This window comes from Rattus norvegicus, chromosome 1 (genome assembly GCF_021556685.1).
Source record: "Rattus norvegicus strain SHRSP/BbbUtx chromosome 1, alternate assembly SHRSP_T2T, whole genome shotgun sequence".
NCBI classification, from domain to species: Eukaryota; Metazoa; Chordata; class Mammalia; order Rodentia; family Muridae; genus Rattus; species Rattus norvegicus.
Genome location: NC_141534.1, coordinates 180,100,866 through 180,112,113, shown reverse-complemented (window position 1 = coordinate 180,112,113; position 11,248 = coordinate 180,100,866). Strand labels below are relative to the sequence as shown.

Below are 11,248 nucleotides of genomic sequence, written 5' to 3'. Positions count from 1 at the left end.
CAGTCATACCAGCAGGTTTTTTTTATCGTGCCCCCTTGCATATATCTGGTGCCAAACCCATGAATATGCCACAAAGCCTGACAACTCGTTGATTTTTGGATTCTACATGGTGGTAAGAGAGAACCAATTCTCTCAAGTTTCCCTTTGACCTCAAAACACACGCACAAAAATTAAAGATTTAAATGTTTTAAGTAATTATGTTGGTTTCTCCAGAGCCCAGCCTATATAACCCAGAAAAAAAAAATAATCACAGGCTTGGTGCTGTAACTGCCAGGGCAGGAGGAGAGACAACATAAAGAGACACTTTCGCACAACCCACTTCAGCTATGGAAACCTCAAACCCTAAAGAACTAAAAAATTCCCAGGAATCTCATGGTGGGAAGGAACCAGCTGAAGCCTGATACCAGCCAGAAGAGGGACTTGCCTCCTGAGAAGAGGTTTTGCTAACTTACTGGTCTACCTTGCAGAATAGACTGAGCCATGACAATGATGGCTCAGTGATGAGCAGGACCACAGCTTGACCAGGGCTGTTCAATGTACCTCTCGATCTCTAGTTTGGCCCATACTTCTTGTCAGAACCACAAAAATGGTCACTTTACCTCATCGCAATGTGTCCACACTAATTAACTTTCCTACCTCTTATTACCTCTTGTCTCTAGTTGGCATCTTGGGGTCAGGTGGCTGAGCCTATCTTGTTGGAGCTGACAGAGGCCAGGCTTTGCCACCAAATCCTCCAGGAAGGGGACAGGCAGAGGCCTGGGCATAAATGCAGGTTCCATTGTTAATATGCTGTTTGTCCTGGAGCAAGTGTCTTAATTCCTGTGAGCTTTATTTCCTTTATCTAGAACGTAGATCTCGGTGCTTTCCAGACAGGACAGTATGAAAATGAAGGAGACAACTCACAGAGAATATCTAACAAAGTGAGCCCTGAGCCTATAGGAAAATCCCCTGGACTCCGCTGAGAGTTGTGTCTGATTTCCCTGGGTGTCCAAGCTTGGTAGCTACAGTAGGAATGAAGGAATACAGAGGATCAACTGCAAATACCCATGGAAAGATGGATAGCATTCTGCCTCAACTCCCCAAACACTGTGCACCATCCAGAGTTCCTAGTGTAGAAGTGGCTCTGTGGAACAGTTGACCTGACTGGATGTGCCGCCCTGCTCCGACCATCTTGCCACTGTGGTGCCTGGATGGGAAATGGAGTGGGAAGAGCGGAAGTGATCCCCAGCCACGAATCACTGCCCACTGCCTGACTCACGCGAGATACCTGGTTAAAAGAACTGCAGGAAGAAAGGGGACACCTTGCTTGGAGGAAAACTCTTGGCCATCCATCAACCCCATCAACCCTCCTGGGGATTTAAAAAGAGATCCAAAAGCTCGCTCTGGCCATGCACTTGCTCTCTCCCCTTTCCTTCCAGCTCTCTGCTCCAGACGTCCTGGTTACTCATCGTTTCTCAGACACCGCCTGGGCTTCTCCAACCAGACGGTCCATCCACCTGGACGGCCCCTCCCTCCACCCACACCTCCAGGGTCACTCCCTTTCTACAAATCTTCCATCAAATACTTTATCTTCCTTGAAGCCTTCCCTGCCTTGCACCTCAGAGGCCATCCCTGCTCCTTTGAACTCTCCCAGCCTCTCTTTCTCTTGGGCTGTGTCAGACTGAGTCATCAGAGATCTCCTGTATTGTGTGACAAACAGTCTGTGTGCAGCTCCACAGCTGTCGTGGTTGTGCGTGCACACATCTGGGTTGACGTTGGAGAGACCGATGCGAAGTAACCACATGAAGGAGCATCAGTAATGGTGCAAAAAGAATCCTGGTGGGTGCCTCAAAGGAACGTGATGAAAAAGAAGAGACGTCGCTGGAGATGAACGTTTAAACCGAGACTTAGTGGAGCCATGAGAGGAGAGAAGGATCAGAGCCTTCCAAGAAAATCAGTAGATCCAATGACTGGGGTGGTCTAATCACCAGCACACACGCACACACACACACACACACACCACCACCACCACCATACACACACAAACACAAACACACACACACACACATACACCACACACCACCACCACCACCACCACCATACACGCACACACACACTCACACACCACACACCACCACCACCATACACACACACACACACACCACCACCACCACCACCATACACACACACACACTACCACCACTACCACCACACACACAAACACACACACACACATACACCACACACCACCACCATACACACACACACAACAACAACAACACCATCATACACACACACACCACACCACACACCACCACCACCACCACACACACACACACCACCATACACACACACACACACACACCACCACCACCATACACACACACACCATCATACACACACACACAACAACAACAACATCATCATACACACACACCACCATACACACACACACACACTCACACACACACACACACACACTACCACCACCACCACCACCACCACCACCATCTTCACCACCTTCACCACCCTTACCACTGCCACTGCTACAGCCACATAAACACATGGAGTTCACAGGGCTAGAGAACATAAGAGAGGCCAGTGTGGCTGGGACAAAGAAGCAGAGGGAGTTAGGGAGAGAAAGCACCTTTATGTAGGGCTTGATTGAATTCTGACTCAATTCCCCAAACATCAATATATTGTCCAGAGTTCCTAGTGTAGGACTAACTATGAAATAGTTGACTGGGCAGGATGGGCCGCCTCACTCCCACCAGCCTCCCACTCTTGTGCCTGGATAGAAGATGGAGTGCAAAGGAGTGGGACGGAGGAGAAAGGAGCAGAGGTGAGGAGCTGAGGTTGTGCTTGCAATTCTGAATGTTTTCCTAGGTCAAACAGAAACCATGAATGGCTTTTAAACAAATAACACGACCTGGCACAATTTGTCGTTCTGGGCTGATAATTAAAGAGTAGAAGCTGGAGGAAGGGTGGATTATCAAGAAAAGGCTGTGGCATCTGCAGAGGTAAGAGGGTGGTGACATCAGTGACAGGGGAAGTGGAGAGCTCCCAGATCTCTGTTGGAGACCTGCCATTGTGTTAGATGTGGGACCGAGGGAGAAGCAGGTGTTCAAACTCACTCTCAGGGAAATAGACTGTCTAGAGGGCCTCAGTGCCACCCAATGGGAAGAGAAAGGTGCAAATAACCAAGGTGTGATTTTAGGCTTCCAGTTGCAAACAGAAGGGTTGGGAGTGTGTGGCCTTGTGTGGAGCATGTGCCTAGTGCATGTAGGCCTTGGGGTCAATCTCTGATGCAGTTCCTCTGGAAAAAAAAATGCAGGCCAGTCTTAACTGCCTGTATTTTATGATCATAACAACAGGCAGCTCTTTATTTCATAAAACCAAATACTTTCCAATGGGCAGTGCAACAGACATGTGTGTGCGTGTGTGTGTGTGTACGTGTGCATGTGTCTGTCTGTCTGTGTCTATGCGTCTGTGTGTGTATCTGTGTGTCTCTGTGTGTCTCTCTGTGTGTGTATGTGTGTGTCTCTGTGTGTATGTGTGTGTTTGAGTGTGTATGTGTGTGAATGTGTGTCTGTGTGTGTGTGTGTCTGTGTGTCTATGTGTATGTGTCTGTGTGTGTATGTGTGTGTCTGTGTGTGTGTGTGTGTCTGTGTGTCTATGTGTATGTGTCTGTGTGTGTATGTGTGTGTCTGTGTGTGTGTGTCTGTGTGTGTGTGTGTGTCTGTGTCTGTCTGTGTGTGCGTGTGTCTGTGTGTCTGTGTGTGTATGTGTAGTGCTAAGGCCTGAACCCCAGGTTGAGTTCATGCTAGGCATGCATTGCACCACATGGCTAAAACCCAGAGGCTCAAGAAATTGGTTTTGTAGACCGAGAAGTAGGGGAGAAGAAAGCAGGGCAAATGGCAAAGCCCAGATCAGCTGTTTCAAAGTTTCCCTTGTGTGTGTGGTGATGGGAGGGGGGCAGGACAATAGAAAATTACATTAGAAAATTACATTCTGCATCAGTTTCCTTCAGGTTGCCTTTTTAGTAAGGATTAAAGGATTAAAGGTGTAAGGATTAAGAGAGGAGGGAGTTCCTTTGCTGTATTGATTGGCCTGTTCAGGAAATTCTTCTGTCTTCTGATTTCCTAGAAGGTCAGATAATCAACAGCTTAGTGAGTTGGTAGTCTGGCTGGTCCACCAGCGGCCAGGGTAGGGTTTGTTCAACTGCAGTGGCCTTTTATAGATTTATTATATATACCATACAGGCAACTGGGTGTATTAATCTGGAAGGTTAAGACTGGAGGCATACATTTAGAAAACAACTGATCTTTAGGTTGGAGTCTCAGGAATGAATGAAGTTAGCTTACACCTCAGTGTAGTCAGGGGCCTTAGACTGTTTAATCTGCCCTTGGGATGACACTCTCCCTCTTCAAGAGTTAATCTCTTAGTAAACTAACCGCCTCCTAAAGGTTCCCCCATCCAGTACACCCCAAAAGCAATTAGCTTTATTTTTTATTCTATCTGATTGTAGCAGGATCTCAGTTTTCTGGACTGACTTCCACCTTAATGTACAGTAAAGGATGACCTTGAGCTCCTACCTCCCAAGTGCTGTAGTGCTGGGGTGCCGGGCCCTGGTCACCACACCCAGTTTTATGCAGTGCTGGGGGCAGAGCCCCCACTCTAACTTCACTTCACCTTCAGCCCAGCAATCACATCTCAGTGTGTTTTCTACTTTTCTTATCGTTTGAAACACAAAACAAAAGACTTCTTTTTCCTTCCTCTGAGCAACTTACCTCTCATTTGGTGAACAGCCCCACTCCCCAAAGCTGTATTTCTGAGGTACATTCTGGGATTATCATATTGTTATGATAAACTTCTCCTTAGGTAAACTGCTTTGGGGGGACGGCATCCTGTGGGTGTGTAGTCATGTGCATGGGTGTATGTATGTACACACGAGTGTGAAAACCCAGGTCTTTCACCCCCTCAGACACTGGCTTTTTTTTTTGTTTGTTTGTTTGAGATGGAATTTCTCACTGGCCTGAAGCTCACTGGCTGGCTGATAAACCAAACAGATTTGCCTGTCTCTGCTTCCCCAATCATAAGATAACAAACACCTACCAAATTACCTGGTGCTTTTGTCTGGGTTCTGTAGATCAAAATCAAGCCCTCATTTTTTTTAAATTATGTTATGTGTATGAATGTTCTGCCTGCATGGATGTCTATTCACCACAGACATGCCTGGTGCTATAAAAAAGCCAGAAGAGGACATTGAATCCTATGGTACTGGAGTTACAGACGGTTGTGAGTTGTTATGAAGGAATTGGAATCTGGATCCTTCTGGAAGAACAGCCAGTGCCCCTACCCACTGAGCCATCTCTCAAGCCCAGATCTTTATTCTTACAAGGCAAACAAACAATCACTTGGTCAGCTTAGCTAAGACCTCAGCCCCAGGTAGCAATTTTTACCAGTGGACTGAATTTCTTGGGGCAAATCAAGGTGTTTTATTCACCTCTGTATCCCCTACATCCATCACAGTATCCAGACAATAATATTCAGGAAACGGCTGCTTAAAAAAAATGAATGAACGAGCAAATGATTGCTTAGTAATAAAGTGCTCAGATGTGCTAGGTGCCAGATGACTATAACCCAGAGGGAGTAAGAGAGAGGAAATCACGGTCACTTCCAAATGAGGCAGCCGCAGATAAGAAGAAATGGATGCTGGCCTCATGGGCTGAGATAACGCATGCAAAAGCGCTGGCCCAGGGCCGACCTGCTGGTGGGTTTGAATAAAGGAGAATCTGGTTTGGCCACATGGAAAGGGGTGTGGAGGACTTTCCATGGGGACAGGTGGTGAAGACAAAGGTATTTGAAATTGAAAAGTACAATGCAATTTCAGGGGTGGAGGTGGGGTCAAGAGACTCCTTTGACCTTTTGGCCTGTGGCAAAGGATTTACTGCGAGCAAAGCAGTAGGGTGGGAGAGGAGGGAGGGAGCAAGGAAGACTGCACCAAGAGATGTGCGGGCAGCGCGCCCCTTGCTGCAGAGAGGCTAGTGTGCAAGAACCACATGCTGACTGCTCCTGCCTTTTCTCCCAGCCAGATGTGCAGTTGAACTTTAGAGAACCTCTGAGCAATGCCAACAAAGCGCTTAAAGAGTGCCTTCCAGGTCGTGGGAGAGGGGCAGTGTATGCTGTGGTTACCTCATGTCTTTGTGCCAGCAATCACCGGGATTAACCCGGTTAGTTTTCATTTTTCTCCACATTTCCAGTTTTGCCAGAATTAAGAGCCTCCTAAGTGACCTAGGGAAAAAAGTTACTCTGAACAGGAAATACAGCAGGGAGGAGACCGGGAAGTCTAAAAACCGTGCCAGGAGAGCGAGCGGCCAGAGCCGTCAGGCTACAAAGAATGGGGCCCCTTGTCCCACTTAGCTTCTGGTCCAATCTTGAAAGCAGCTTGCCTGCAAGACGCTTGCCAACACAGGATAGGGACAGGGTCACGTGGCTCGGAAATCCCCACAGACTGTCAGGAGCTAACACTATATTTGTATCCAGAGGAAGGGGGCTATGGGGTGGGCAGCACACGGAGAAGTTGCTCTTCATGATCTCCTGCATCCACTGCCCAAGTCAAAGGAGGCTGGGCTGCAGCAACAGAGCCAGGGAGGGAAATTCAGATTCTAACAGCAAGCTTCTGAGCTCCGGCTGGGGCTGGCGTCTATGCCTCTGTTGGCTCGCGAGGTCTCCACAAGTCATTAGATGGCTGAGAGGAAGTCTTCTACTTCTACAAGGATTCTCAGGAATAAGGGTGGAGGGGGTGGGGGGGATAAATTCAATTTCTCTGGTCCTGTTACTCAGTGCTCTGCATAGAAGCCGGCTGAGACCAAATGGATGTGGCATTTTCCTACCCAGCAAGCACTTTACGGCTTCATCAGTTCAATTTGCCTGTACTTCTGACTAGCTGGCTGCCTACCTATAAATCTGAGCCCCCACTATCCTTTCCTAGAACTGCATTAGTTTGCCAGGGTGGGTTATAAAACTCATGGAAACACCTAGTTTATTATAAATGACACGACGAATAGGGAACGATGGTGCATGCCTGTAACTCTAGCACTTAGGAGACGTGGCAGGAGGATCGGGAGTTCAAGGTCACCCTTCACTGTAAGTTTAAGACCCGCTTAGGCTACCTGAGACCTTGTCTCTAGAAAAAGCATACAGATGCAGGCCAGATGAGGATGTGGCTAGGGGAACGTACAGGGTAAAGGTGCTTCCAAACACCATCTGTCAGGAAGTTCTCAAAACCTAGTCCTTGTTCCAGATTTTAGGGCAACTTCAATATGTAGCTGTTCTTGAGTAAACCATTTGCCATTGCAGTCGACCTGACCTGCACCCGTTTCTCCTCCAGAGGCTGGAGATGTGGATGAGTTTCTATCCTTTGTGTGTGCATCAGGACTTTCCAAAGAAATCGCTCCATTAGCACCATTAGCATTAACTTGGATATGTTTGAAAGGGTACCTTGTACTGAAGATGCTTTGGAATTTACTTCACGAATCAAGATCAAAACATACATAGTTTAGCAAAAAAGGATGTGTTTCTTGCTCTAGTCTAACAGAGCCCTGAGCCAGGTACCAAACTGAAAAAATAAGCAAGCAAGCAAACAAACAGACAGAAATTGAAATATATGCAGCTGCCTCTCTGTACCTGGGCAAGAATTAGAAGTGGAACAGGGCTCTGGTAGGGTGGGGAGCAGGGACTATTTCCAGGATCTCCGAGGACACTGACATCTGGAGATGCCTAAGCGGTTAAGTCAAATGCGGAGTATTTGCATGTAACTTATATGTATCCTCTAGTGAGCTTTAAATTCTCTGTGAGTTACTTATGTAATGTGAGGAAATGCTACAAAGTTATTATACTGTATTATTTAGAAAACAATGCCCAAAATGTCTATGTGCTCAGTTCAAATGCAACTTTTTAAAAATGTATGTGTGTCTGCCACATGTGCACAGGTGCCTTCAGATGCCAGAGGAAATCATTGGGTCCCTCAGAACTGGCGTTACAGGTAGTTGTGAGCGTCCTGATTTCGTTGCTGAGAATGAAAGTCAGGCTCTCTGGAAGAGCACAAAGTCTCCTCCCACACAGCCATTTCTTCAGCCTAAGATGCAACTTTTTTTCTTTTTTTTTCAGGTATTGTCCCTGTGTGTTGTTTGAACCCATGAATGCAGAACTCATAGGCGTGGAAGGCTGTCTGCATATCATAACATCACAACAATGTGTCCAGCTCTTGAGAGTTCTATGGCCATTCTTTGACCTGACTTCAGTCTGGTCATCTGGTCTCTAATTCTTATACCCGGTTTCACTTCTCCCTCTTTTCCACCAAAGAACCTTCTCCACATTGGCCCTATCTTTTCTTTCCTCCGCTCCTAAGCTCATGTGCTGTCTTCCACTCAAGACTTCTTTGTCATCTGTCTCAGTTCCATGTTTTGACATCTACGGCTACCTTGCTAGGACAAAAACCTAATCTCACATCATGAGGGAACATCGATGACTGAGGAGTTAGGAGAAAAGAGGCGAGTACTGACTTACACTTTTCTTCAGTCAACCTGCTATTGTTTTAAGGATAATGCAGTTTTGCTGGTATCTGCAGGCTGGAGAGATCTTAGATCTAGAGAGACAAGATTTCACTTCTACCTGGTGCTTCCAGATTCTTCTTATAGACAGAGAAAGAATTTAGACACAAGGCAAGGTAAGTTGAGAGGAAGCTTTATGACAGAGCGAAAAAATGCAAGATATGAGGTTAGGCTTCTGAAAAGAGCTGCATCTCCCAGGACTTTGCACAACATCTTTTGGACAAACTTTAGTCAGGGGAGGCGTGCTAGTTAGTTGTTTTTTGTTTTTTATTTTGTTAATGTTTGAGAGGTCACATGATATCCTAATATAATACAGCTCTGTGGTCACACCAGCTGCTAGGTAACATGTAGTTTTCTTCTCTTTTCTTTGTGTTTATATAGCCAACCTCAGGAGCAAAGGAAAATGTCTCCTCTGCTCCCCAAAGCTTCTTTGAGTTCTTTGAATAAATGGCTAAAGAGACTTAACTGGAAAAAAGACACACAAACATAAGACTTGCATGGTCATAACAGTGTAGAACCCTAAGCCCAATGTGACTCAAAAGCTTAGAGACTTTAAAAACATCATTTTCCTTTATTTTGTATCTATAGGCCATGAAGAAGACAGAGGGTTTGGCAACTTAGGGAGCACTGAAATGATTTTTAGGGGAGTTCAATGAATGGAGAAGAGTGGTCTTGGAGAATATATTGATCCATGGATCAGAAAATCTTTGTAAATGATTAACCAAAACAGAGCCGAAGTCGTGTGAGGACATTCTCAGTAGGCCGGTGGCAGACTAGACTTTCTTCCTGTGATATGAATTTAGTTAATGAAAGCCCGGGTAAGGGACAAAAGGTGATTGTTCCAACTTTGGCAGGCCTAATCTTTGGAAGCTGGAGGACACTGTACAAAGCTTCTTTCTCTGCACCTGGGGATAGGGACAAAAGCAGGCAGGATGAGATAAACTTGATTCTGAGTTTGCTTCAGTAGCCTTTTCACTTTCTTTAGGTCAAATTGTTCAGGACCACTGAGCACCATAGTTTATGAGTGTTGTTCTTTGAGACCCCAAAAGGATGTCAGTCTTGACCCCTCCCTCCTTCCCTTTCTGCCTACTTTCTCCCTCCCTCCCTCATTTTTTTCCTCTGTATTTGTGTATGATGTAGGTGCATGTTCACATAGATGTAGGTACATATATGCATGTGTGCATATAGAGAACAGAGGCCATTTGACTAAGCCAGCTCAATCAACAGGTTCTCCAAGGCAGGAGCAAAGATTAAAAAAGAAAAAAGACATTTAGACAACACTGTAGCATGACCCTCAGTTCTAAGGCTGAGGCCGGTTTAATTTTTTCCAGTCTGCTTTTATATCATTCTAGGTACAAACAATATGGTCAGTCCTCGAGAGCACAATGTGAACAGCGGCTCCTTGTGGTGTCAGGTGTTTTCTGGAATGAGATGGTGTGACCATTGCCATGGGTATAGTTCAAAATAAAAACAGGGCATGGAGCCTTTATGGGGACAAACGTGTATATGGTGTGTGTGGTCATCTACTCCCACCTCCTCCCTAATGTGAGGGACACCTTTGAAGGAGGGAGATAAAGCCTTTCAGGAATAGAGTCAGGAATACAGGAATATAATAAATACGGGCCTCAGTTGGTGCGAAACTGTTGCTAATACTGCTTCCTTCCTTTGAGCCAGAGCACATGAGTACAGTTAGCAAGGCTCTGGTGAGACACAGCACGGGCTTCCTGACCACAGGGAATACTGTCTTCCATCAGGCTGGGCTACGTGCCAAAAGTGACAGTCAGGGATCCAATGAGGAATCTTGGTCACTTAAGTAAATTTCATATTGCCTTTTTTATCTTTGAGAAGTATTTGTCATAAAGGTTTAGAAACAGGTCATTCCTCCCTATTTTTCTTGCTTTGGGCTTAATAGTTGTTCATAATTAGTGCTGAACACTTGATTACAGATAAACTTATGGAACTTCCAGCTGTAAATCTAGAATTCTTGAGTTTCATCATAGCTCTTCAGTTGTGCTTACAAATGTTGTGAATATGTATATATTTTAGTTCTTTTCCTAAATATAAGCACTCCCTGATAGAAGTGACTTTGAATTATTGATAAAATTTTGTGTTTGATTTTATATAACAAGTTATTAAATATATTTTTGTGGAAAAAAAGAATATGGTCAGTCCTTAAGGCACAAACAAAATAGTCAGGAAACAAACAAAGCATAAATAAAGTAGTCAAAGAACAAACAGGATAAAAATCAAGGCAACAAATAATGTCCTGTGGTCACTATGTTTAGGGGTTTATCAGAATCATCCAGACACAAAAAATACAATAAACTCTCCAGCTGTATTTGCCTTGAGCCTATTTCATTGTCCCAGCCCGATATCAAATTCCTGCCAAATTCCAAAAAGTGGCCCCCAAAGCGCTCCAAATCTCTCCCTTTTTTATTTTATAAACAAGACTGCACCTGTCTTAGGTCATTCTGACAAGAATGTCTTCCTTACCTGTTGTGGAATATGCATTATCAAAAGCAATGCATTTCTGTCTTAGGTTAGTAAGGCTCCGTACAGACTCTTACCTGTCATTGGCTGCCTATTAAATCAATAGCTCTGGGGATCTGTTTTTAGTTTCAAGACATGTATTTTGTCTGCCAACATGTTGATGT

At 45.3% G+C, this 11,248-nt stretch overlaps 1 long non-coding RNA gene across 1 annotated transcript in view; it reads left to right on the top strand.

Moving 5' to 3' along the window:
• LOC148007798 (uncharacterized) overlaps window positions 1-10,847 on the top strand; it is a 28,251-nt gene extending 17,404 nt beyond the window's left edge. Inside the window, exon 3 of the long non-coding RNA XR_015647446.1 lies at window positions 8,152-10,847. This is a non-coding gene — a long non-coding RNA (uncharacterized LOC148007798). The remainder of the gene's footprint in view (window positions 1-8,151) is intronic.
• The last annotated feature ends 401 nt before the right edge of the window (window positions 10,848-11,248 follow it).